The 27,566-nt window shown below is 49.3% G+C and overlaps 1 protein-coding gene across 1 annotated transcript in view; it reads right to left on the bottom strand.

Moving 5' to 3' along the window:
• Nucleotides 1–19,175, bottom strand: part of SPMAP2 (sperm microtubule associated protein 2) — a 171,752-nt gene extending 152,577 nt beyond the window's left edge. The window contains exon 1 of the mRNA XM_069648097.1: nt 19,047–19,175. The gene's annotated coding sequence lies outside the window, so the exon portion shown is untranslated. The remainder of the gene's footprint in view (nt 1–19,046) is intronic.
• Nucleotides 19,176–27,566: the final 8,391 nt, after the last annotated feature.

Raw genomic sequence — 27,566 nt, 5'->3', positions numbered from 1 at the left:
TGTAAAAGTCACTACAAAACCATAATACAAAGTACATTCTCTAGAAGAAAGAAATTCATGACTGAAAAACTGAGTGAAGAATGTAACCCTAAAAGGTGATTAAAAGAAGTTGGATAAAATCACACTATTAGAAAGTTACAAGTCAGTAGGAAACAGTTCATAATGTATTTACATCCTTTAAAACAGACGCAATTTCATAAAAGTGCAAAATGGCACCAGTTCAATTAGTTAAGAACCTGGATCTGAGTTTCCATGCACTACTAAAAACATTAAAAACTGCGTAAATATCAGACGGTAGTGTTGCTCTCTGACATACTTGAAGTGATTGACCCATGTTTCTAACATTTCATCGGAAACAACCACTTTCTTCTTTGCGCCTAATACAGTGGACACTTAAAGAAAAAATGAATTTCAAATAACATTTCGAGTGAGCAATATGAACAGAGTTTTGAGGTATTTGACAACTTCCAGCCTGAAATAATCTCCACCAAAGGGAGTGTATTTAACCTACATTTGGTAAAGGTCACGTAAAAGTAGGCTCAAATAAACTTCTGGGTTAAAAGAATCTTTTAGTGCCAGATATTCTATCGACCAGATAGAATTACAGCTTCTGCCCATCAGGCATCATGGGCATCTTTGACCGCAGTAATATCCTGGTCTATGTATTCTATCAACCCGATAGAATTACAGCTTCTGTCCATCAGGCATCATGGGCATCTTTGACCTCTGTAATATCCTGTTCTATATATTCTATCGACCCAATAGAATTACAGCTTCTGTCCATCAGGCATCATGGGCATCTTTGACCTCCGTAATATCCTGGTCTGAAGGGATGTTTGAAGCAGGTGGGCAAAACCTAGCGTTTCTAAGGTGTAAATCAAATAGCTAAATCACATCCAAGATTTGGCTTCGCCAGTTCTTATTATGTCCCAGAGAGTGGTCCTAAACTGTTTCCATTCCTCATTTATGTTATGTTGATTTATACTGCACACTGCTACCACTCAAGGGCAGTCTCTAGGCGCTCACGTGGCTCTGCAAGAGAGGAGGGCTGGGTGTGTTAGTGGGGATAGTGTGGGGTGCATTTAAAGGCCCTAAACAGAAATCCCTTTCACCTGAAACGCTGCATGTAAACACTTTGAACACTGCAACCCAACAACGGCCCTGCTTTGTTTTATTTCACCTGAATGACAAGAAGTTATACACTGCATCCAGAAACGGTCCTGATTTACTTTTAATTCACATGAGGGGCAAGAATTTCAACACTAGAATCAGAAACAGCTTTTGCTTTCCCTTTCACTTGAACAGCAGCCCTTTTAACACTGCAAATGGAAAACGGTTTGGCTTTTTTTATTTTTTTTCACGTCAAATTAAAGAACCATGTGGAAGGGGGCCTATCCCTCATTATCAATGGACCAACAGCAAATGCAAACTTGCTCAAAAAGCAGAAACCAAAGAATCCTTTGACCTGCAAGACAGAATTTTAAAAATTAGACGCAAAAATGGCTTGCACATGTGTGAAAACAAAAACGGCTTTAAAAAGCCACAGTGAAATGATAGCACTGGTCTCACAGAAAATGTCAGGGAAAATATGCTTTGGGGGGGTTGACCAAAGCAATGTATATTATGTTTCCCCCACAAGACTCCAGTCACCTTGAAGAGACACGTACTACCGGAAAAAACAGTTTCTGGCTGACGGCAGAAACTTCACAATTAAAAGCCCTGCTTCTAACTGAAAGTAGCACCTACCAGTGAAACATCCCGCAATAAGATGTGATGCTGCTGAGGGCGTCATAATTCCCTGCTCTGCCAGACATGAAGGCAGGAGCCCAGACATTTCAAAGGAGGCAAAGTGTGGCTAAAGCTTAACCGGGTGGTGTGAGGCCTTCCTGCACCCACCTCAAAGAGCAAACTGCAAAGTTCAAAGGGACTAATAAAAACCTTAGGTCACAAGTTGACCCAGGGCAACAGATGGCTGTGGTGGATGAAGTGCCCTTCCCACAGGTGGAACAAAATCCTCTCAATTGACATTAAAAGACGGATTTCATTTTAGGCATTTTTCGCAGCACTCAGAGTAAGAATTCATTTTGTTTTTTGATATTTTTTCATGTCGTTTCCAGGCGGTTTTAAAGGTATTAATGGCATTTTCCTAGGACTTCGGGGACTGAAATGGCCAGTTAAGACTAGTTTCTGGCTGATCTAAAAATCATAAAAATATGACAGTTGGTGGAAAGATTGAAAATGAAATTAGGAACATGCTTGATCATTTGCAGAGTTATAAATGTTATACATTTTATGAAAAGGACAAAAATGTGCCACTGGGCCATGCTACATCTTACAGAGTTGGCTATTGGCTTACCCAATTCACTATGACCAACTAACACCACATATCCAGTTCATGTGGAAGGGGCTGGTAGAATTACGAAGTTAGGAGACATAACTAGTATTTGTCAAAAAGTGGTAACAGAGAACAAAGAATTGCAATAAATGCAAATAGACAGATGGTGTTCTCATCCCTTGAAACAAACATGCCAGAGGGCAGAGAGAGAAATGGTAAACTGTCCTATTCGAGCGGTAGAAATAATTACAGGGTACTCCCCCGAGATTGTAAAGTAGTGGTGTCATTTATGCTATTTAAGGGGGACTGTACTAGGTCAGAGAACAGACAGACAAAAAACGGGAGACAGGAGTTTGAGGACGGAACTTTACCATCTTGAAGAGTGCAGTGACCAGACCCCTTGCCCTAGCTGTCCAGAGTGTCCTGAGATCCAGTTGGCTTTCGAGAAATCCCAAACCAAAGCTTACTTTGTAAGTAACAAATAACCCCAGCCCTAAATTGCATAAGCCCTTCCTTTTTGTAGCATTGCATCCAATATTTCCCCCATTGAAAACCCCAAATTGTCAGTGTAATTCAGTCACCTTCCCATAGAAGATTCTATTAGTAGCCTGTGTATGTTAGCATATCTCCTTTGGCAAACCTCTCAGTTGTCTGTGTAAATCCTTAGTATTTTTTCCTTAAGTAAATGAATGAATGCCCCTATTTTAAATTCACTGTTCAAGAGTGTTGACATTCGAAATCAACCCCCTTGTCCCACGTGTTTTTATTTAATCATCATAGTCATTAAAAGTGTTTCCTCAATAGAATGAATCTCCTTGTAACTGAAAACCGATTTTGTCAGTGTATTGTGTGCATTACTCGCATTCTCATTTGCATCTGTCCTTTTAAAACCCAAACCATTGTTCCATTGAGAGCAATCCCTTTACCTAGAAGTCTACCTGTTATGTGCCTTTGTCCTTGTCATTGAAAACCGATGTCCCTATTTAAGTTAAACCCCTTCACTGAGCTGCCTGTCATAGTAAATCCAGTGTAAACGAATTTTCATTTGCCACTGCATTTTTCCCTTTGGCATTTGCTTTCTCTCCCAAAACCGATTTTCCAAGTTCATTTCTATTTTTGCCCTGGTGTGTTGATTAGTATTCTCTAAACTTTCCCTAAATCCTAAAGTGTAAGCAATAAGAATTTCCTTCATTCTGTCCCCTAGCAGTTGTGAGTAATAGTCAAAAAAGGTTTATTTCGGATTCAAAATCCATAAAACAAATAAGACCAAACAATTACAAAAAATAAGACCAAACTATTACAAGAAATAAAGTCCATTCACTTGAAAGTATACACCGAAACCCCATTATACAACTTCAAACAACAGTCCAATAATAAAATAACATATGTAATACAATACAATACCAGCAATGTAGCGACAAAGTTTAAAACACGTCTAAAAACGATGTGCCTTTTCACATTACAGGTCTGCCGGGTAAATTTCATCATCCCTCACCCTGTGCCCTCAATATCCCCTTTCTAAAATACATTGCTCTCTTCAGGAAGGAGAGCAGCAGTGCCCATGCACCCAGAACAGAGTCTGCACTGTGAAGAAATTAGAAAGCCGCTTTATGATGACAGATCTTGGTCTCCCTAAGAACTGGAATTATCGTTGCTCTCTGGATCCTAATATAACCCAGGCAGAATAAAAAATGCAGCAAGTCTTGTGAGTAATAATCAAAATCCCATTCTGCCATTTTGCTCCAAAAACGCGTTTTCACTTTCTTTGCTAGCTTCCCATCTAGGGGTGGTGGGCTTTACTCCAAATCCGATTTTCTCTCTCTATTCCTACTCCTTGCCACTTCCTTCCATTAAAAGGAATCAAGTTTATTTGATGTTTTCGGGTGAGTGTTGCAGGGGGAGTGCTAAATCCGTGGCGCTATCATTTTCAAACTGATGGTATTTTCCTGTTTTGTCATTAAAACAAAAGTGAGTGTGTGAGGATGTGAGGGTGGACGGAGAGCGGGCCGCACGGCCAGAGGAGCCCGCTGTGCCGCGAGCGTGTGCGACGCTGGGGGCGGCCGCCGGGGAGGCGTCCCTGTTAAAGGGAGAGCCTTGTCGGCGTCCCGCGACAGTGCCGGCGTTGCAGCCGCGGCGCCGCGGGTGCCCACAGCCGCAGCGCCGCGTGTGCCCACGAGGACCCGGTCCACTGGCGCTGCGGCTGGGAGACCCGCGACCACAGGGAGCGGCGGCGAGGCTCGGGAATTGGAGAGCCCGGCTCGTGCCGACCGCTCGGCGTCGGAGGTGCGCCAGACAGCTGAGCAGGAGCCCGACAGGGGGAACAGAGCAGAGCCCCCTCCTTACCTCAAGCAGGGCAGAACCCTAGCAGCAGCATGGGGCCTCGAGCAGGACGGGCCTCCGGGAGGCATGCCTCAGGGGAGACGCCATGTTGGGGGGGCGGGCCGATGGAGAGGGCGTGGCTGACAACAGGGAGGGGGAGCCGGAACCAGGCAGCCAGAACAAAGGAGGAGGAGGGGAGGAGGCACCTCTATTCATAGAGGGTGGGTGCCTAGAGTCCCCACCAATCGGAAAGGGGGGGAGGGCAGTTGTCCCTGATTGGCCCTTTTTCCCTCCAAGCACCAGGTATAAAAGGGACTGGCCTAATGGCATTTTGGTTGCTTTTTGCAGGGAGAAGGAGAGGAGAGTGAGAGCAACTGGTGGGCCTATCCGGGTCCGTGAGAGTAGGAGACACTTCAAGAGAAGAGGAACTCCTGGTGCCGTTTACTCACAGTGAAGTAACTGTGGGGTCAACCTGGAGTCCAACTACCGTGGTTAAGACATTACATTTAACCAGTGTGTAATAAAGGTCTACAAAACTCCACATCGGCTACTGTCCTGATTTCTACAAGTGGCGTAGTCGGCAGGATTAAGAGAACGCGATGGAGAAAATAATACAGACACTGTCAGAGGGGCAACAACAGTTACAACAGCTCTTCCAACTTCAGGCCCAGCAGGCGGCCGCTGCTCGCCAAGCCTTTCAGCAGGCAATACAATTGCAGGGTACCCTGCAGTCCACCTCTCAGGACCAACATCAAGAGACGATAAAACACCTGACGGATGCTGTCACCAGCACCCGAAACCAGCCCATGGTCCCTTCCGCAGTGTTGCAGAAATTCAAGGAAGGCGAAGACCCGGCTTTCTTTTTTACCACATTCGAGAGGATCGCCTGAAACGCTCAGTGGCTGGTGGACCGCTGGGGCCAGTATGTTGCTCCCCTTTTGTCTGGCATCATGCAAGGTGCCTACGAGGCCGTTAACCCAAACGGAACCACGCCTTACGCTGAAATCAAAAAGGCCGTATTGGACCGGTTGGGACTTGACGAAGAGGCCTACAGAATGAGGCTGCGCGACACTAAACTCAAACCAGGGGAGAACCCCCGACAACTCTTCTACCGGGTTAAAGATCTCACCGAGAAGTGGTTACAAGTACCGGGAACAGGCCTCCCATATGTCTTAGATAAGGTCACCCTCGAGCAGTTCATTGAGGCCCTACCGCCTCCGATGCAAAGATGGGTCCGACAACATCACAGGCCCACCTTATCTGAGGCTGTGGACCAAAGCAATGTATATTATGTTTCCCCCACAAGACTCCAGTCACCTTGAAGAGACACGTACTACCGGAAAAAACAGTTTCTGGCTGACGGCATAAACTTCACAATTAAAAGCCCTGCTTCTAACTGAAAGTAGCACCTACCAGTGAAACATCCCGCAATAAGATGTGATGCTGCTGAGGGCGTCATAATTCCCTGCTCTGCCAGACATGAAGGCAGGAGCCCAGACATTTCAAAGGAGGCAAAGTGTGGCTAAAGCTTAACCGGGTGGTGTGAGGCCTTCCTGCACCCACCTCAAAGAGCAAACTGCAAAGTTCAAAGGGACTAATAAAAACCTTAGGTCACAAGTTGACCCAGGGCAACAGATGGCTGTGGTGGATGAAGTGCCCTTCCCACAGGTGGAACAAAATCCTCTCAATTGACATTAAAAGACGGATTTCATTTTAGGCATTTTTCGCAGCACTCAGAGTAAGAATTCATTTTGTTTTTTGATATTTTTTCATGTCGTTTCCAGGCGGTTTTAAAGGTATTAATGGCATTTTCCTAGGACTTCGGGGACTGAAATGGCCAGTTAAGACTAGTTTCTGGCTGATCTAAAAATCATAAAAATATGACAGTTGGTGGAAAGATTGAAAATGAAATTAGGAACATGCTTGATCATTTGCAGAGTTATAAATGTTATACATTTTATGAAAAGGACAAAAATGTGCCACTGGGCCATGCTACATCTTACAGAGTTGGCTATTGGCTTACCCAATTCACTATGACCAACTAACACCACATATCCAGTTCATGTGGAAGGGGCTGGTAGAATTACGAAGTTAGGAGACATAACTAGTATTTGTCAAAAAGTGGTAACAGAGAACAAAGAATTGCAATAAATGCAAATAGACAGATGGTGTTCTCATCCCTTGAAACAAACATGCCAGAGGGCAGAGAGAGAAATGGTAAACTGTCCTATTCGAGCGGTAGAAATAATTACAGGGTACTCCCCCGAGATTGTAAAGTAGTGGTGTCATTTATGCTATTTAAGGGGGATTGTACTAGGTCAGAGAACAGACAGACAAAAAACGGGAGACAGGAGTTTGAGGACGGAACTTTACCATCTTGAAGAGTGCAGTGACCAGACCCCTTGCCCTAGCTGTCCAGAGTGTCCTGAGATCCAGTTGGCTTTCGAGAAATCCCAAACCAAAGCTTACTTTGTAAGTAACAAATAACCCCAGCCCTAAATTGCATAAGCCCTTCCTTTTTGTAGCATTGCATCCAATATTTCCCCCATTGAAAACCCCAAATTGTCAGTGTAATTCAGTCACCTTCCCATAGAAGATTCTATTAGTAGCCTGTGTATGTTAGCATATCTCCTTTGGCAAACCTCTCAGTTGTCTGTGTAAATCCTTAGTATTTTTTCATTAAGTAAATGAATGAATGCCCCTATTTTAAATTCACTGTTCAAGAGTGTTGACATTCGAAATCAACCCCCTTGTCCCACGTGTTTTTATTTAATCATCATAGTCATTAAAAGTGTTTCCTCAATAGAATGAATCTCCTTGTAACTGAAAACCGATTTTGTCAGTGTATTGTGTGCATTACTCGCATTCTCATTTGCATCTGTCCTTTTAAAACCCAAACCATTGTTCCATTGAGAGCAATCCCTTTACCTAGAAGTCTACCTGTTATGTGCCTTTGTCCTTGTCATTGAAAACCGATGTCCCTATTTAAGTTAAACCCCTTCACTGAGCTGCCTGTCATAGTAAATCCAGTGTAAACGAATTTTCATTTGCCACTGCATTTTTCCCTTTGGCATTTGCTTTCTCTCCCAAAACCGATTTTCCAAGTTCATTTCTATTTTTGCCCTGGTGTGTTGATTAGTATTCTCTAAACTTTCCCTAAATCCTAAAGTGTAAGCAATAAGAATTTCCTTCATTCTGTCCCCTAGCAGTTGTGAGTAATAGTCAAAAAAGGTTTATTTCGGATTCAAAATCCATAAAACAAATAAGACCAAACAATTACAAAAAATAAGACCAAACTATTACAAGAAATAAAGTCCATTCACTTGAAAGTATACACCGAAACCCCATTATACAACTTCAAACAACAGTCCAATAATAAAATAACATATGTAATACAATACAATACCAGCAATGTAGCGACAAAGTTTAAAACACGTCTAAAAACGATGTGCCTTTTCACATTACAGGTCTGCCGGGTAAATTTCATCATCCCTCACCCTGTGCCCTCAATATCCCCTTTCTAAAATACATTGCTCTCTTCAGGAAGGAGAGCAGCAGTGCCCATGCACCCAGAACAGAGTCTGCACTGTGAAGAAATTAGAAAGCCGCTTTATGATGACAGATCTTGGTCTCCCTAAGAACTGGAATTATCGTTGCTCTCTGGATCCTAATATAACCCAGGCAGAATAAAAAATGCAGCAAGTCTTGTGAGTAATAATCAAAATCCCATTCTGCCATTTTGCTCCAAAAACGCGTTTTCACTTTCTTTGCTAGCTTCCCATCTAGGGGTGGTGGGCTTTACTCCAAATCCGATTTTCTCTCTCTATTCCTACTCCTTGCCACTTCCTTCCATTAAAAGGAATCAAGTTTATTTGATGTTTTCGGGTGAGTGTTGCAGGGGGAGTGCTAAATCCGTGGCGCTATCATTTTCAAACTGATGGTATTTTCCTGTTTTGTCATTAAAACAAAAGTGAGTGTGTGAGGATGTGAGGGTGGACGGAGAGCGGGCCGCACGGCCAGAGGAGCCCGCTGTGCCGCGAGCGTGTGCGACGCTGGGGGCGGCCGCCGGGGAGGCGTCCCTGTTAAAGGGAGAGCCTTGTCGGCGTCCCGCGACAGTGCCGGCGTTGCAGCCGCGGCGCCGCGGGTGCCCACAGCCGCAGCGCCGCGTGTGCCCACGAGGACCCGGTCCACTGGCGCTGCGGCTGGGAGACCCGCGACCACAGGGAGCGGCGGCGAGGCTCGGGAATTGGAGAGCCCGGCTCGTGCCGACCGCTCGGCGTCGGAGGTGCGCCAGACAGCTGAGCAGGAGCCCGACAGGGGGAACAGAGCAGAGCCCCCTCCTTACCTCAAGCAGGGCAGAACCCTAGCAGCAGCATGGGGCCTCGAGCAGGACGGGCCTCCGGGAGGCATGCCTCAGGGGAGACGCCATGTTGGGGGGGCGGGCCGATGGAGAGGGCGTGGCTGACAACAGGGAGGGGGAGCCGGAACCAGGCAGCCAGAACAAAGGAGGAGGAGGAGAGGAGGCACCTCTATTCATAGAGGGTGGGTGCCTAGAGTCCCCACCAATCGGAAAGGGGGGGAGGGCAGTTGTCCCTGATTGGCCCTTTTTCCCTCCAAGCACCAGGTATAAAAGGGACTGGCCTAATGGCATTTTGGTTGCTTTTTGCAGGGAGAAGGAGAGGAGAGTGAGAGCAACTGGTGGGCCTATCCGGGTCCGTGAGAGTAGGAGACACTTCAAGAGAAGAGGAACTCCTGGTGCCGTTTACTCACAGTGAAGTAACTGTGGGGTCAACCTGGAGTCCAACTACCGTGGTTAAGACATTACATTTAACCAGTGTGTAATAAAGGTCTACAAAACTCCACATCGGCTACTGTCCTGATTTCTACAAGTGGCGTAGTCGGCAGGATTAAGAGAACGCGATGGAGAAAATAATACAGACACTGTCAGAGGGGCAACAACAGTTACAACAGCTCTTCCAACTTCAGGCCCAGCAGGCGGCCGCTGATCGCCAAGCCTTTCAGCAGGCAATACAATTGCAGGGTACCCTGCAGTCCACCTCTCAGGACCAACATCAAGAGACGATAAAACACCTGACGGATGCTGTCACCAGCACCCGAAACCAGCCCATGGTCCCTTCCGCAGTGTTGCAGAAATTCAAGGAAGGCGAAGACCCGGCTTTCTTTTTTACCACATTCGAGAGGATCGCCCGAAACGCTCAGTGGCTGGTGGACCGCTGGGGCCAGTATGTTGCTCCCCTTTTGTCTGGCATCATGCAAGGTGCCTACGAGGCCGTTAACCCAAACGGAACCACGCCTTACGCTGAAATCAAAAAGGCCGTATTGGACCGGTTGGGACTTGACGAAGAGGCCTACAGAATGAGGCTGCGCGACACTAAACTCAAACCAGGGGAGAACCCCCGACAACTCTTCTACCGGGTTAAAGATCTCACCGAGAAGTGGTTACAAGTACCGGGAACAGGCCTCCCATATGTCTTAGATAAGGTCACCCTCGAGCAGTTCATTGAGGCCCTACCGCCTCCGATGCAAAGATGGGTCCGACAACATCACAGGCCCACCTTATCTGAGGCTGTGGACATCGCTTCGGCCTACCAAAAGGCAGGGGGAGCGGGTAAACCCTTTGGAGTCGGATCTCCCATTCGCAACCCGATGCCACCGTTGGAACCCCTCACAACCAAGAGCCTGCGAGTAGGGCCTCCCAAATGGAGAGCAATGGAAGGACGCCCTTCTGGATCCGAGGAGAAGAGGAGCGGCCCCGACCCGCGGTCCACCCCGTTGTCCACGGGATACCGGCAACCGCAATGTTATGACTGTGGCGAGTGGGGCCATATAGCCCGGTTTTGTCCCCGGAAGAGAGGCACCGAGCCGATGGAGATCGGATTTATGAGGACCGAGCAAGGACCACGATGCCAAGGACTCTACGAGATGGACGTCCGGGTAGACGGGAACCAAGCCAGGGCCCTACTCGACAGTGGAAGTAGGCGGACGGCGGTACTACCAACCGTAAGTGATTCCCCTTACCTCACCAATGTTAGTATCCCAATTCGATGTATACATGGGGATGCGAGGACCTACTCCATGAAATCCATAACAGTAGAGGTGGGCCCTAACATTGCAGAGATGAGAGCTGCCGTCCTCCCCTCCTTACCCGCCCCAGTGGTGATTGGGACCGATCTGCCCCACTTCCACCAGACTATCAAAGCCCTAGACCAGCGATGGTGGGAAGAAGCACCCTTTGCCAGGGAGCCCATCCCCCCGAACACCCAGGGACGAGAGAAACCCGCTAGGAAAATAAGGGAAGCTCGCCTTGCTCAATGCGCATCCATGTATGCCACCCAACGGATAGCCTGGAACCCGGAGGACCACGAGGATTCCATCCGGGGAGAAACCTTGACGGACCCTACCTTAACATTGGCCCGCGAAAGGGCCATCACAAATGGGGACCCAGACCTGACCAAGGGAGCCGGTTTTACATCTAGACAGGGCCTGCTCTATCGGGTTTACCAAGAGGAGGGAGGAGCACGGAGGGAACAACTACTCCTGCCCAAAACACACAGGGGCATTGTCCTCCAGTTGGCACATAATCACCCGTGTGGCGGCCACATGGCCTCCCTAAAGACACAGCAAAAGATCCTAAAACGTTTCTACTGGCCAGGGGTCTATGGGGAGGTGGCGAAATTCTGTAAGGAATGCAAAATCTGCCAGTTGACGAGTGGGGAAAAGCCAGCCAAGGCGCCTCTTCAGCGGATGCCCTTGATCACCATACCCTTTCAAAGGATAGGTATAGATCTGGTAGGCCCGCTCGAGCCAGTCAATCGTGGATATCGATACCTGCTGGTCATTGTGGATTATGCCAACCGGTACCCCGAGGCCTTTCCCCTAAAGGGGACGTCGGCTAACCAAATATGTGACCAACTCATCCCCTACTTCGCACGGGTAGGCCTACCCACCGAAATCCTCACCGATCAGGGTATAAACTTCATGTCGGCTGTCATGCGACAAGTCTGTGAAAGACTACAGATCAGACGGCTGCGTACCTCAGTCTACCACCCCCAAATGGATGGGTTGGTGGAGAGGTACAACCAAACGATAAAGAAAATGATGAAGAGGGTAACAGGCCCGGAGGGGAAGGACTGGGACAGAGTCATACCCCTGATCCTAATGGTATTAAGGGACACCCCCAGTCCTCGACAGGATTCTCCCCATTCGAGCTGCTGTTTGGAAGACAGCCCAGAACAATCCTAGATCTGGTTAAGGAGGACTGGGAAAACACTAAGGAAACGTCCCTCACCGAGTACGCTGAGGACCTTAAGAATCATCTGTCTACTTTGAGGGGACTAGCAGAATCCCATCTAAGTATAGCCCAAGACCGGCAGGAGAAGACATACAACAAGGGCTGTCGCCTAAGAAAGCTAGAACCAGGGGATAAGGTACTGGTGTTACTTCCCACCAGTACGAACAAAATGTTGGCTCGGTGGGGAGGTCCTTATGTGGTGAAGGACGTGGTGGGGCCAGTGAATTACCGGATATACCAACCTGACCGAAGCCCATCACATAAGGTCTACCATATAAACCTGCTGAAGAAATGGACCGAGCCTGCCCCGGTCGATATCCTAGCCACCCAGGATACGGGGGTGTTCCACGCAACCGGCCAATTGGATGCGGTGCAGTGGGGTGAAACACTCACGGAACACATGAAGAACGAGATCCTGGAGACGCTCAAACCACACCGCAACACCTTCTCCCATTTACCTGGAAGGACCGGCCTAATGGAGCATCGTATCGAAACCCTAAACGGACAGACAGTCCGGCTGAGACCCTACAGGATCCCAGAGGCCCGAAGGTTGATCATTAAGAAGGAGATCGAAGAAATGATTAGGTTGGATATTATTGAACCAACAACCAGTGCGTGGTGTTCTCCGATCGTACTCGTACCCAAGCCAGATGGGGCTGTACGATTTTGTATGGACTTCAGGCAACTCAACATGATATCCCACTACGAAGCCTATCCCATGGCCAGGATGGATGAACTAATGGAAAGGCTGGGTGCTGCCCGTTGCCTCAGTACCTTGGACCTCACCAAGGGATACTGGCAGATCCCCCTACGGGAATCTGACAAAGAAAAAAACGCATTTGCTACACCCCAGGGGCTCTTTCAGTATAAAGTACTACCATTCGGGTTGCATGGGGCTCCGGCCACCTTTCAGAGGCTGATGGACGTCCTCCTACAGCCCCACGACCAGTACGCTGCAGCCTACCTGGACGACATTGTGATATACAGCGCATCATGGAATGACCACCTAACCCATCTATGCGAGGTGGTCGGCACCCTGACCCAGGCCGGACTCCACATCAACCCAGCGAAATCGGTACTAGGGACCCAGGAAACCAAGTACCTCGGACATATAGTCGGTGGCGGAGTGATTCGGCCACAGGTGTCCAAAATCGAGGCTATTCAGGGGATCCCAGTACCAACTAATAGAAAACAAATTAGGGCCTTCTTGGGGTTTATAGGGTACTATAGGCGCTTTATTCCCGGTTTTTCTTCCCTGGCTGCGCCACTGACCGAGGCGTTGAAAATCGGGGGTTCCCCGGACCTGTCAACCAATCACGCAGCCATACTGGCCGTCGAGGGGCTGAAGCGCAGTATATCATCCCACCCGGTGTTGGTATGCCCGGACTTCCGGAAGCATTTCTTCCTGCAGACGGATGCCTCTGGCATGGGGTTGGGGGCGGTCCTGACGCAGGAGGTAGACGGGTTCCTTCGTCCGATCTGTTTTGTGAGTCGGAAGCTCCTTCCGCATGAGTTAGCGTATTCCACTATCGAAAAGGAATGTCTCGCCATTAAATGGGCGGTGGACTCTTTGCGATACTACCTACTGGGGAGGAAGTTTACGTTATATACTGACCATGCACCACTGCAGTGGTTGGCGAGACACAAGGACTCCAACCAAAGAGTTCTGCGATGGTTCCTGTCCCTCCAGCCCTTCGACTTCGCTACCCTACATAGACCTGCCAGCTTTCAGCTGGTGGCGGATTACTTGTCCAGGAGTTCGATCTGGCCCGACCGGCCTGGATCCGTGGTGGGGGTATGTGAGGATGTGAGGGTGGACGGAGAGCGGGCCGCACGGCCAGAGGAGCCTGCTGTGCCGCGGGCGTGTGCGACGCTGGGGGCGGCCGCCGGGGAGGCGTCCCTGTTAAAGGGAGAGCCTTGTCGGCGTCCCGCGACAGTGCCGGCGTTGCAGCCGCGGCGCCGCGTGTGCCCACGAGGACCCGGTCCACTGGCGCTGCGGCTGGGAGACCCGCGACCACAGCATGCCTCGGCGGCGAGCGGCGGCGAGGCTCGGGAATTGGAGAGCCCGGCTCGTGCCGACCGCTCGGCATCGGAGGTGCGCCAGACAGCTGGGCAGGAGCCCGACAGGGGGAACAGAGCAGAGCCCCCTCCTTACCTCAAGCAGGGCAGACCCCTAGCAGCAGCATGGGGCCTCGAGCAGGACGGGCCTCCGGGAGGCATGCCTCAGGGGAGACGCCATGTTGGGGGGGCGGGGCCGATGGAGAGGGCGTGGCTGACAACAGGGAGGGCGAGCCGGAACCAGGCAGCCAGAACAAAGGAGGAGGAGGGGAGGAGGCACCTCTATTCATAGAGGGTGGGTGCCTAGAGTCCCCACCAATCGGAAAGGGGCGGAGGGCAGTTGTCCCTGATTGGCCCTTTTTCCCTCCAAGCACCAGGTATAAAAGGGACTGGCCTAATGGCATTTTGGTTGCTTTTTGCAGGGAGAAGGAGAGGAGAGTGAGAGCAACTGGTGGACCTATCCGGGTCCGTGAGAGTAGGAGACACTTCAAGAGAAGAGGAACTCCTGGTGCCGTTTACTCACAGTGAAGTAACTGTGGGGTCAACCTGGAGTCCAACTACCGTGGTTAAGACATTACATTTAACCAGTGTGTAATAAAGGTCTACAAAACTCCACATCGGCTACTGTCCTGATTTCTACAGAGTGTTACGGTCCATTTCAACCTGATTGCATTTTCCTTTTTGTCATTATAACAAAAGTGAGTGTAGCAGCCCAATTCCACTTGGTCGCTTTAGATAGGATATTGTATTTATGTTGCCACCATTTTCGTAGCTGATGTTTATTGATTATTTTCTTTTCTCATTAAATAATAAATAACTTATTGATACACAACAGCCTGGTTCCTAGTACATTGTGACACAGGGTGTTTGTGGAGGTTGGGTACGAGACGGGTTGAAGGCCTACTAAAAAAAAGAACCTTTGGTATATTAAAAATAAAAAGCACTTTATTGTGCACCACATTCATTGTCGGGGAAGGAGTCTATGGTTGGAGTGTGCCATGTAACAAAACCGTGACAATAGGATGATAGGATAAGTTCAGAACCAGGAGGAACTGGCAACTGTGAGCATTGTTTTGCATGTGGGAGTTGGTTCGAGAGGCTCTGTGTGTTGTAACCGTGTGGGTAGGAATCAGTGCCTCGGATGTGTGCTAGTGTTTGTGTCGTGTGATGTTAGGGTGGATTTTGGTTGTGCGCACTGGTTAGTTATATCATAAGGGGTCCAGAGTCACGGATGGCTTTGGTGTATGTCTATAGTTGATGTATTTATGGACTGTGTGTCGGGGAGTTCCTCCTAGGTTTTCTTCCAGAATCTCAGAGAGCTGGCAGGGTGCAAGCATTATATTGATTCTCGGTGTGTTTATGTGTAGTACTGCTAGCCCCTAGTCAAGTGTAGTGGCGTTGGTTATGTTGGAGGAGCAGGAAGCAGAAATGGGTTGGTAAGTCGGTCGGTTAGGTGAAGCCTCTGGTATGAGTCTTCTGTTGCTACTTAATGGTATCTACCAACGTTCTTGGCTGCGGTTCATTGGCCCATTTCACCCCCTCTCTAGGTCAGGGTGCCGATTTCCCTGCGTGTTATTGTCGCGGTTGAATGGTTGTACCTTAGTGTGTTCCTGGTCACGCGTCCAGGTTAGTCATGGTCGTTGGGCGTGGACCTGATGTCTGGACAGTTGCCAAAACGGTGTGCAGGAGTTATAAAGATAGGGAGGAGGTGCTCAGCCGGGTGTCATAGTTATGGGTCGGCAGGTGAGGGAGGCCCTAGTTGTGGGTGATCAGGTTGGGGTAATGCTTGAGTTTTAGTGGTTTACCTGTCTGCGTTTCCTTGGTGCGTAATAGCACATGGTGTTGTCCTGAAATCTGTCCGTCGGTTTGGTGGCCTTCTCTCCGTTGATCACTATAGTTGTTGGGCATGGTTGGGTGCGGGCGGAAGGTTGTGCAGTGTTCTGGTCCTCTAAGATATTGCTGCTGTTATCTGTGACCATGTCCCTTAGTGTATTTCTTTCTTGGGTCGCAATGTTATTGCTGCTGATGTCCCTTTGCGGTTGTCATTGTCTGTTGAATAACCAGGTTTTGAGTAGTTTCCTGAAGGTGATATGGTCTTCTGTGGTGCTACTTTATTTGGGCATGGTGTTCCAGAGGTTAGCAATTAGACGTGAGAACGCTGTTCCTCTGAATATTCTGAGAATGTACACGTTTCCTCCAAACGCAGCCAATGTAATATTGGCCTATGTTGCATTTCCAAAGGAATAGCCCTATATCCTGTCTTGATATGCAATGTAGCAGATGGTGTACTATTATGCATTTTAAAGAGCAGTTTTTTAAATGATCAGATACCTTGTTAGAAACCTGTTAGAATCCCTGCTGTTCATGCCCATTTAGAAAGGAAGTATCATTGATGCGACACAGCTAGTGTTGCCTCCCCTATCTCAATGTGTTGGGTTTGTATAGTGCTCAGTCTAGATGTGAAGCAATTGAGCGCTATACAACAATAGTATGTATCCGATTACAAGGGTAGACTATTAAGGGTGCACTCAGAAGCACATAGAGAAATGGGATACAGAGATTGTGAGGCAGGGCATACAGGGGACGTGGAGAGAGGGGATGCTGAGGACATGGAGAGAGGGGATGCAAGGGATTAGAGGTACGGGACACAGGTTACATACGGTAAGGGCACACAGTTTTGAATTGCTGGGGGGGATCTGCAACTTTGCTCCTGTTGAAGCTCTATTCCTGTAAATTCCTCACAATTTAGCATTCCTAACTGCACAGTTGAAACCCTGGATTTGCATCAGCGATTCCCTCCCATTGTTACTTGCTCGCCCACTTTCTTGTCCTTGTCCTTCATTGGTCTTCATATCCTTCCTTCGCCTCCTTCCCAAAACCATTTACTGCTCTGTCCTCGTCCTGCCTCTCTTTCTCTACTAATCCCTTCATTGCCCTTTAATGCAGGCTTGAACTGGTCCAGCTTTCTAGGACATTGTGAGCCACTATAAAAAGAGCTGCTGCATTGTGCAGCTGTTAGTTTTAAACTATGTTAACAGACCAATGTGGTTTAAACGCTCCATTTCCCACATTTTGTTAGAAAATACCCGCCAAACAATTTGAAGTGAAACATTAAACACTGTACGATTAGCTAACTTGTTTGGTTCCTGGGACTATTTTTGACCAAGTGTGACTCTGCCCCAGTGCTGGAATGGAGTTAGATTTCCCTGAATTCAGAAACCAGGAAAAACTGTTTCCTGAAAGTGAGAAAACCAGAATCCATGTCCCAGGCTATATGATTAGTTGTCCCCAGTGTACAAAGTCTTCACGTTTTAGCTCAGAGGGTTTTGTTAGTTTTGGCACTTAATGATGATTAATATTATATTGTGGCATGCACAACAGCGAGTGGATAGTTGGGGTGACTAAGAGCTGTGGCAGGTCCCCTAAGAGGATGAAATGATAGATGATTAGAAAGGAGTGCATAAAGTTGCATAATGCGGTTGGGTGCGGGAGAACAATGGCCACAACCCGACCGAACATATGATACTCTTTCTTTCAGTCTTGGTACTACAGTTGGAAAATCCAAGTTTTTTTAGGCTCAAATTACTTTTTTTTAATGCTGGTAAAACCAGACCCCCATTCAGAAGTGGAAAATAAACCTACAATGAAACTCCTTTTGCTCAACACTTTACTATGACAATTGTCAGGTTGGTTTATTATGTGATGTGTTCACATTTTAAAGTTGCATTTATTAAACAGAGTCCTATCTTTTTTACTCTTTGTGGTCTTATCATTTATTTGTCACGACTGCACTCCTATACTGGCCTCCATTGCTCCATAACCCAGGTGGAATTGCCAAGTAGTTTGTTTCCAGCAGCACTGCCCATCACCATGCACTCCTCATCACCCATCATCCTCTTCCGAGTCCTACCTATGCCCAGTGGCGTCGCTAGGGAGTTCTGGGGGGACCCAGGCCCCCCTCTGAAATCCTGGTTCCCGCCTCGCTCCCTCCCTAAGGTGAGCAGTGACTGTGTTCTCTGTTCGTGGTGCTATTTGTGACACTCACTAAGGCAAATGTTTGCATTTCACACGGAAAAATACTCTCCCTTTGTCTCAAAGCTAGCAGTGATCTTGGTATGCATTCTGGCATCGATATGAACATGAGCACGAGCCACTTCTCTGGTGTTCCTGCCTGGCTTCTGCACAACGACCTCCATAGTGTGCAGAGCAGCTTGCAGCCCCTCCCATTAGAATGTAGCGCACAAAAGTGCTAATGATGGGACATTATTCACTAAACTTCGTGCCTGCATTCTGATGGGGTGCAGTGGGGTGTGGGTAGTTGGTGAGCACAAACGCCTCTCTGCAGGAGTGCTTGTGACGTCACACAATACCTTTCATAGGTGGCCCACCCCCTACTTCTATCTTTGGCCCCCTCTGTGCCCCTCCTAAATTTGATTCCTGGCGACACCGCTGCCACGGCCTCTGTTCCCTTTCATTCCTGCACACTTTTTTGCCCTTTCCCTCCTTTACTCTTCTCCCCGTAACTCTTTTCGCCACTAATTTCTGCCCTTTCTACACCCCTCTTCCACCAAACTCTCTGATATCCCCTCTGCATTGAACCATTCATTTCGTCCCTTCATTCTTTGCTGGTTCTTTATCAACTTCTACTAGGAATTCGTCTATGTTCTCCCTTTCGCTCTTCATCATTCTAAACCCTCCCGCCTCTTAGTCCATGCCAGGGCCTTCCCTCCCATGTCTCAGTCCGACTCCCACACTATTACCCGAGTAGCCGCCCTCTCGTTGTCTTTGTTACTCTGACCTTTCCCCTTTGATCTGGCCATTTCTGCTCTGTTCACGCCTTCTCCCTTCCGCTTGCCCCCTCCGCGCCCCCTGTTGTTCTGTGCCTGGCCACTTACGACTTCTCACTGCCTCCTCCCTCCTTTGTTGCTTTATCTGCTCCCCTCCCTGCTCGCTTCCCGCCAGTTCGTCGCCTCGCCCTCCTGCTCGGTTCCTCCTCTCAGTCCATATTGACTTTTTTCTTACCTCTCCTCTCTCCCTTAATCCCGGTACTTCTCGGCCAGTCGCTCCCGCTGACCGCAGACTCCCGTTTGCTTCCCCGTCTCCCCTCCCGTTACCAGGCGACGTTGGACGCCAGGCTGTTGCATAGGCAACCACACATGACACCAGACAGAAGTGCCGGCTGTTATTGTCACGTGAGACGGGTCGGCTCAACTTCAACGTGGCGGCGGCGTTAACATGCAGGGGAATGAGCGCTGGAGTTCTGAACCCGCCGAAGGCAACAACAGAAAACAGAAATGGAGACGACAGAAACCCTAATTCAAAAGATGGTGCATCATTCGAGCTGCATACATGCCAACATGTTGCATCTTCTAGGAGTGAGCTTTTCTAATTGTAAGCGGGAGATTTACCCCATTGGATTGCATTAGTATAGGAGTTCTTTCAGGAGGGAGAAAGGCAAAAATTGCACAATTTTTGTTTAAAAAATAGCGAGTTTCACGCCTTAATCGGGATGGTTGGCATGTATGGAATTGTGCAAGGGACACAACTGCTATGGCAAACAAGCAGTAACATACATGCCAACATTCTACAATGCTTTGGAGGGAGATTGTCTCACCGAAATCGGGAGAACCTAATTCTCCAATTGGATTGCATTGGGGTTACCATTATTTTAGGAGGGAGAAAGGAAAATGTTGCAATATTTTCAAATGAAAAATCCGGACCTTCCCACCTAAATCGGCAGTGTTGGCATGTATGCATTGACAATGCCAATAGTGTGGGTTTTCACATTAAAACATATCTTTACTTGTTGAAAATATGCCAGCTAGGAATAAGTACCACTTTTTGCTCCCCCCCCAAAAATCCTTAAATCCTTGATCTTACAACAGCTCAAAACGGGGAGTACACAACTCTTACCTAAAATAGGAAAAAGACAAAACAGTGGGTGCTAATTAATCTTACCATAACCAACTGCCACCAGAAGGCTGTGACACAAGATGCAACAAAATACCATATTCTACAAGCCGAGCAATCTGTCGGGGTCTGCTGGCGGTGGGTTGGCTGGCACGGTGTTGGCAGCGGCTCTGAGCACGCTTTGCATCCCTGCAGCCTTTCGATTGCTGAAGGCTCATGTTACCGGCCACCGCAGTGTTAACAAGTTGCCCCGTCCACAAAGGTGCGGGATTCGATGATGGGCACGTTGGGGTTCTGGGAAAAGGCGCGATACACATCAGTAACCGTTGGAAGATTGAATAAAGAAGTTCCTCAGCAATCCCTCCGTGCGTATGTGCGTTTCCTTTGCCGAGTAACCGACAACATTGGCGACGAGGACCATCCCGCACACAACTGAGTCCTCCTTGCTGGAAATCCGCCAGGATCCTTGGCCACTGACATCCATCACGCCTCCTCCTCCTCCTAGAGCCACCGACGATCCCGCCGCACACAAGCTTTGGCCTCAGCAGCCCGCCAGGTCTCCTCATCCAAGCTGTTAAACGGGAAATCATATTGTGCCTCCTTTCTTGTATATATTGGCCTAAGCCCAGTCGCTCTGCGAAGAAAAACGCGTTTCAAATGTTCTGATTTTGGATCGACTTCGCCGCCATTTTAGGTTCATCCGCCATTTTGATTTCTGTTTAAATGTAACTCTGTGTTCTAAAATGGTGGACTGTGTTTCCAACGTGTAACCTAGCTGTCCTGAACCTTGCACTGTAGTTAATGGTTAGACTGTCCGTTGGCCGAATGTTTAGTAAAGAGACCTTGTCTCATGCCTGACTTGTGTTCTAAGGATTGTCTGCACCAATAAGTCTGATCCGCGAACATACATTGAAACAATGTGGAACAAATGTCGAACGTGGACACTGGCTGAACTGCATTGTGAGGGACATGTGCTAAGGCTTACTGTTAAATCCAAGAATACACTGTTGCCATTGTAACTTGTTTGTACGTAAACTGAAGATTATCCGTGTGCATATTAGTGTATGAGCCATAAGTGAATTCAGCATGAACTCTAGACCATGGATTATTAACCTACAGAGGGGCTGGACATTATTACCGAAAATGTATAAAATGCACGAATGTCTAGATGTCCAGTACCTCTCACTTCTCCCACTGAAGGGCTGATATTCGCTGTGATGTACTGAGGGTGAAATGGCTATCTGTTTTGTTTCTTTGTAACTCCACAGTAATAAAATAAATATCTGTGAATCTTTATAAGCCTGTGTTTGGTGTATATCCTTTTGTGGTACTCAGCCTCAATATTTCCTTGCTTTTACAGATGGCACCCGAATAGGGACCCTCAAGATTGATGCCACCTCGTTGAAGGTTGACGTGGCTATCGGACCGGGATCGGACGGTGAAAAAGGGGGCCCCTTTCTTGGATGAGAAGCGATACCTCAACAGTACTGGACGGTGAGCCCGCGGTCCGAGACGGCATCTTGACGAGGGTCCATATATCAAGGCGGGCAGTTTTGCCGGAATCACCAACCACGTGGGTCCTTTGTGTCCTTAGAAATCCGATCGGACCTCCTTTAGTACTTTGATCAGGTGAGCCGTGACCCGATTCTTAAGTATCCTGATAATTTGTTTTGGCGCATTGCACTTGCAAGTACAATTATTGACCAGGTAACACCAGTAATCTGAAATGCCTGTGAAATTGTCTGCCTGCTTCAGGGCGTTTTTCCGCAGTGACAAACAATCTTTGGAATTTGGCCGACCGGCACCAATGGAGGGGTCGCCGGCGTGTACTATGTACTGTAAGCATGGCATTGGTAGTATAGTGTTTAATGATATTTGGCACAGACAAACTAGACATGCTTCCAACTTCAGTGGCCAATCAATGGTAGTTTTGAAATCCCTCATATAGAATATTTAGAGTCTATATTATTAAAGAAAAAGGCTAGACCTGCAGCATTTGATGTATTACAGAATTGGAAGAAAGAAGCTATGCAGCAACTTAAAAGTAGGGAAAAACATGCGCGCCCTCATATGACCAACGCCAAAAAAGCATTGTTATACGATCAAAATAAACAGTCCGAGTCAATTAGGAAAATGGACAGGGCTTTTTCACTTGGTATTCAGAAAATGTATCCGTCTAAAGACTTTCATGTATCTGAAGAACTAATTGATAAACCTCTTAATGAACGAAGGCCTGGTGCCACTGCGCCACCTCCGTATGTTCCTATTCCTGCTGCTTTACCTCCTCCTGCTGTTGTTCCTCCTAATGTTCCTCTTGCTCCGGCTGTTGTTCCTCCTCTTATCGTTGCTCCTCTACTTGCTCCTCCGCCTTTGCCTGCTGTTACAGGTTTGGTAGACTTGCCTACTACACCAGAAATAGCACCTTTGTTACCGAATGTACAAGATTTGTTTACTCTTTCTCTTCCAAGTGGTTCTGTACCACTTGTAGTTGATAAGGGAGCGGGATCAAAGATTGTAACTCGTAATACTGTGTCTCAAGAGAGAAAGCGCAAATTGACTGCATGGGCTAGAGGTGAACAAGCTGATGTTTTTGCCACACTCTCTAATTTAGACAATTTTCCTGAGAAAAACGTTTTTATTGAAGCGTTGGGAATTCATTTACGTATAATGTGGAACAGATTAGATGATATAGATCTCCCAGAAGGGTTGAGAGATCTGAATGTTTTAGCATATTCAAGAGATACTGCGGAGAAAGTACATGAGCACATCGAGAGGGTTTTTGAGTATAGAAGAGTATAGAAGAGAGAAAGGTTACGGAATGAAGAAATTGATGGTGATAGTTTGGACGCTATGTTTGTACAGAAACGGTTTCTTCCTTGTTGTAAGTCGATAAGTGAGAAAACACGAATTTTCACAAAGGATGCGATTAGGTGGGTTTCAGATATGTCGATATCTCCCATAGAAGTATATACACGTATAGTCAGTATACGCCAGAGATGCAGAGGAAAGTGATACAGGTAATGGTAGAATACCTGCATGATGAATGTATATAAAGAAAGATTTGTTATCCCGCAGAATTATTGAATATCTACAAGAGAGCTTTTTCGTCTGACACTCCTTCAGCTGCTTTGGCGCTCGATTTGGCTCTGTTGCTCAGTAAGCGTTCAGAGTTTCCTATCTCTCAGTTGCCTATGAGAGAAGTTCCTCCGACATTTGTCGAAAAAGTCGAGGTTCCAGCTGATGCCAGAACAGGTACAGCTGCCTATGATATTCCTGCACATTATGTGTCGCAGTTTGTTCACGTCCCGTTCTCAACACAGGAAGTGAACACCATTAAACAATCCATTCCCGATATAAGGAAGAATCCGACAGGGTTCTATAAAGAGATCTGTTTTGCAGTCGTCAGTATTTACTCTGAGTGATATTGATTTGTTATTTCCTGTGATCCTACCTATTGATTTATGGAAACAGATTAGGTCTGTAGATGATGCAGCAGGTTTAGGAGACACATGGGTTAATAAAGTTAGATTATATAGAGAAAGGCCAGCTGGCGAGAGACCGCCAAAGGTAATACTGACTTTGCCTGATAGAATAGTCACGAAACTAAAAACTATAATTCCTGAAAGAAGGATTATTTGGGACAAACTTACTGCTTGTGTCCAAGGGAAATCTGAGGGTGCTACCAAATTCTTCAATCGGTTCGAACAAGTGTTTTCAGATTTCAGTGTATAAGCTTTGAGCACAGAGTCTGGGAAACGACTATTCATAGACAAGTTTGTGCGTGGATTGTTGCCTGACATCCAGTCGCAAATTATGTCTTCGGAGAGTGCTTGGCGAGCTAAGTCTCAGTCTGAAGTGTTGCATATGGCTCAGTACTATGAAAACCCAGTCAATAACGAAAAAGAGAGAATCGAAAAAAGAAAGGGAGACTTGAAAACTAAAGTACTATTACAGCAAATTGTTAGAGGCCCTAGAGGGGGTACTTCACAATATAGGGGACAATATGCTCCACAGGGAAACGTGACGTTGGGTCCGGTAAACGTGAACAAATGTGCTTATTGCAGACAAGAGGGTCATTGGCGTGCACAATGCCCGATCCTCCAACAGAGGTCGAATAACGCATTTGGAAACATGGGTAGACAATCCAGAGGCCGCCCTGGGGCGGGGGGTCCTGGTAGAAGTCAGTTTTCTCAAGATTCGCAACCTTTTTCACAGGATAATCAGGCACTGAGTGTGGATAACAGAAACATTTTTGATCATCCTTCTGCCGCATATCTCTCTGAAGAACTTTTCACGACATTCTGTTTTGCTAGGATTGCCCGAAGCAGGGTTTGGAACCAATGCCTATTCCCGTTAATCAGAAAGGCCCCTACGTTGAGATGATAGTGGTCAATAGGAAACATCGATTCTTGATAAATACAGGGGCACAGAAGTGTTCCATTTACCATTCACGGGTTCCAAACATTCCACTGTCAGGGCAAACTAATGTTTCTGTAGGGTTTTCTGGTAAACCAGTACTCTGTCCGGTTTCTTCGCTGGTACCGATTACATTGGGTCCATTCACAGACCACTGTCCATTTCTTTTGACTACGAACTGTGGAGAGAATTTGTTCGGGTTGAATCTGTTGAAGGAATTAAATGCAGTAATTCATTGTTCTTCGGATGGAGTGCGTTTGACGATTTCACCACAGCGACTTTCTGTCTCTCAGTTCTTGACCAGAACTTTGCCACCGGAATTTAGTGATGTTCCGGAGTGTTTGTGGGCAATCAATGATAATGATGTCGATGTTGTACAAATTGACTGGGTAATTCATAGAAAATCGCACAAAAGTGGCGCACGCGACTGGCGCACAGCATGCCCGTGCGAATGTCTGCGCCAGCTGCGTGCGCTAAAATCGATTTCCGCGCACAACGTATTCATGGATTTTCGCATCCAAAACCAGCCGTGGCGCAGCGTGGCGCAGCGACCCTGCAGCAGCGCCAGTTACGCCCCCAAGAACGCCCTCGCGCAAGGAAAAGCCCTCAAAATCCCCAAATAATCGCAAAGGGCTGCGCTAACCCTGGACCAGTTCACAGGGCTGGCAAACCGCAAACGCCAAGCGGGGACCGTGTATTTCAGTGGTTCGCGGGAAGTTCCACACGCGATTGTCCTGGTAAGTGTGCATCAGGGGTGCGCGGGAAGTATCACACGCAAATTCAGCTGGGTACGTGTATTTCAGGGGTGCGCGGGAAGTTCCACACGTGATTGGCCCCGTGCGAGCAGGGTACGTGTATTCCAGAGTTGCGCAGGAAGTTCCACACGCGATTCCATCAGGGTACGTGTATTTCAGGGGTACGCGGGAAGTTCCACACGCGATTGGCCCCGTGCGAGCAGGGTAGTGTATTCCAGGGGTGCGCGGGAAGTTCCACACGCAATTTCAGCAGGGTACGTGTATTGCAGGGGTGCGCGGGAAGTTCCACATGCGATTCAGCAAGGTACGTGTATTGCAGGGGTGCGCGGGAAGTTCCACACGCGATTTCAGCAGGGTACGTGTATTTCAGGGGTTCTGGGGAGTACTACATGTGAATTGGCCGTGTGGGTCCTCCCAGGTGTTCGCTTTACAACCTCCACGGCCCCTGCAGGCAGCCCACACCACGGGGGGCTACCCTGCACCCCTGCCATGTCCCGCAGGAAGCCCATCCACCATGGGCATGCCCCCCAGCCAACCCACATGTCACCTTACACCACTGATCAACAATGCATGTCTCCACCACCCCCACCCCCAGCAGTGCAGGGGCAGCCTCCACCAGGCCCCCACTCATGTCTCCAACCACCCCCAGCCACCAGGGGCAGCCTCCACCAAGCCCCCACTCATGTCCCCTATTACCCCCACCACCCACAGTGCAGGGGCAGCCTTCACCAGGCCCCCACTCATGTCTCCCACCAACCCCACCCCCCAGCCACCAGGGGCACCCTCCACCAGGCCCCCACCCATGTCTCCCACCACCCCCTACCCCCCAGCAATCAGGGGCAGCCTCCACCAGGCCCCCACTCATGTCTCCCACCACCCCCAGCCACCAGGGGCAGCCTCCACCAAGCCCCCACTCATGTCCCCTATTACCCCCACCCCCCCGCAGTGCAGGGGCAGCCTCCACCAGGCCCCCACTCATGTCTCCCACCACCCCCACCCCCCAGCAGTCAGGGGCAGCCTCCACCAGGCCCCCACTCATGTCCCACTGCACCCCCACCCCCCAGCAGTGCAGGGGCACCCTCCACCAGGCCCCCACCCATGTCCCCCTGCACCCCCACCCCCCCAGCCACCAGGGGCAGCCTCCACCAGGCCCCCACTCATGTCTCCCACCACCCCCTAGCCCCCAGCAGTCAGGGGCACCCTCCACCAGGCCCCCACCCATGTCTCCCACCACCCCCACCCCCCAGCAGTCAGGGGCAGCCTCCACCATGCCCCCACTCATGTCCCCTATTACCCCCAGCCACCAGGGGCAGCCTCCACCAAGCCCCCACTCATGTCCCCTATTACCCCCCCCCCGCTGTGCAGGGGCAGCCTCCACCAGGCCCCACTCATTTCCCCTATTACCCCCACCCCTCAGCCACCAGGGGTACCCTCCACCAGACCCCCACCCATGTCTCCCACCACCCCCTACCCCACAGCAGTCAGGGGCAGCCTCCACCAGGCCCCCACTCATGTCTCCCACCCCCCCACCCCCCAGCACTGTGGGGCACCTGCCAGCAGGCCCCCACCATGTCCAACTCATGTACCCCTGCAACCCCACCACTGTGGGGCACCTGCCAGCAGGCCCCCACTCATGTCTCCCACCACCCCATCCCACAGCCCCCAGGGGCACCCTCCACCAGGCCCCCACTCATGTCTCCCACCACCCCCTACCCCACAGCAGTCAGGGGCAGCCTCCACCAGGCCCCCACTCATGTCTCCCACCACCCCCACCCCCCAGCACTGTGGGGCACCTGCCAGCAGGCCCCCACTCATGTCCAACTCATGTACCCCTGCACCCCCACCCCCCAGCACTGTGGGGCACCTGCCAGCAGGCCCCCACCATGTCCAACTCATGTCTCCCACCACTCCCTACCCCCCAGCAGTCAGGGGCAGCCTCCACCAGGCCCCCACTCATGTCTCCCACCGCCCACAGCCACCAGGGGCAGCCTCCACCAAGCCCCACTCATGTCCCCTATTACCCCCACCCCCCAGCCACCAGGGGCAGCCTCCACCAGGCCCCCACTCATGTCCCCTATTACCCCCAGCCACCAGGGGCACCCTCCACCAGGCCCCCACCCATGTCTCCCACCACCCCCTACCCCACAGCAGTCAGGGGCAGCCTCCACCAGGCCCCCACTCATGTCTCCCACCACCCCTACCCCCCAGCACTGTGGGGCACCTGCCAGCAGGCCCCCACTCATGTCCAACTCATGTATCCCTGCACCCCCACCCCCCAGCACTGTGGGGCACCTGCCAGCAGGCCCCCACCATGTCCAACTCATGTACCCCTGCACCCCCACCCCCCAGCACTGTGGGACACCTGCCAGCAGGCCCCCACCATGTCTAACTCATGTACCCCTCCACCCCCACCACTGTGGGGCACCTGCCAGCAGGCCCCCACTCATGTCCAACTCATGTA

The sequence above is a fragment of the Ambystoma mexicanum genome, chromosome 1p (genome assembly GCF_040938575.1).
Source record: "Ambystoma mexicanum isolate Mex_15411 chromosome 1p, UKY_AmexF1_1, whole genome shotgun sequence".
NCBI classification, from domain to species: Eukaryota; Metazoa; Chordata; class Amphibia; order Caudata; family Ambystomatidae; genus Ambystoma; species Ambystoma mexicanum.
The sequence above is the reverse complement of the archived record's forward strand: the minus strand, read 5'-3'. Positions and strand labels throughout refer to the sequence as shown.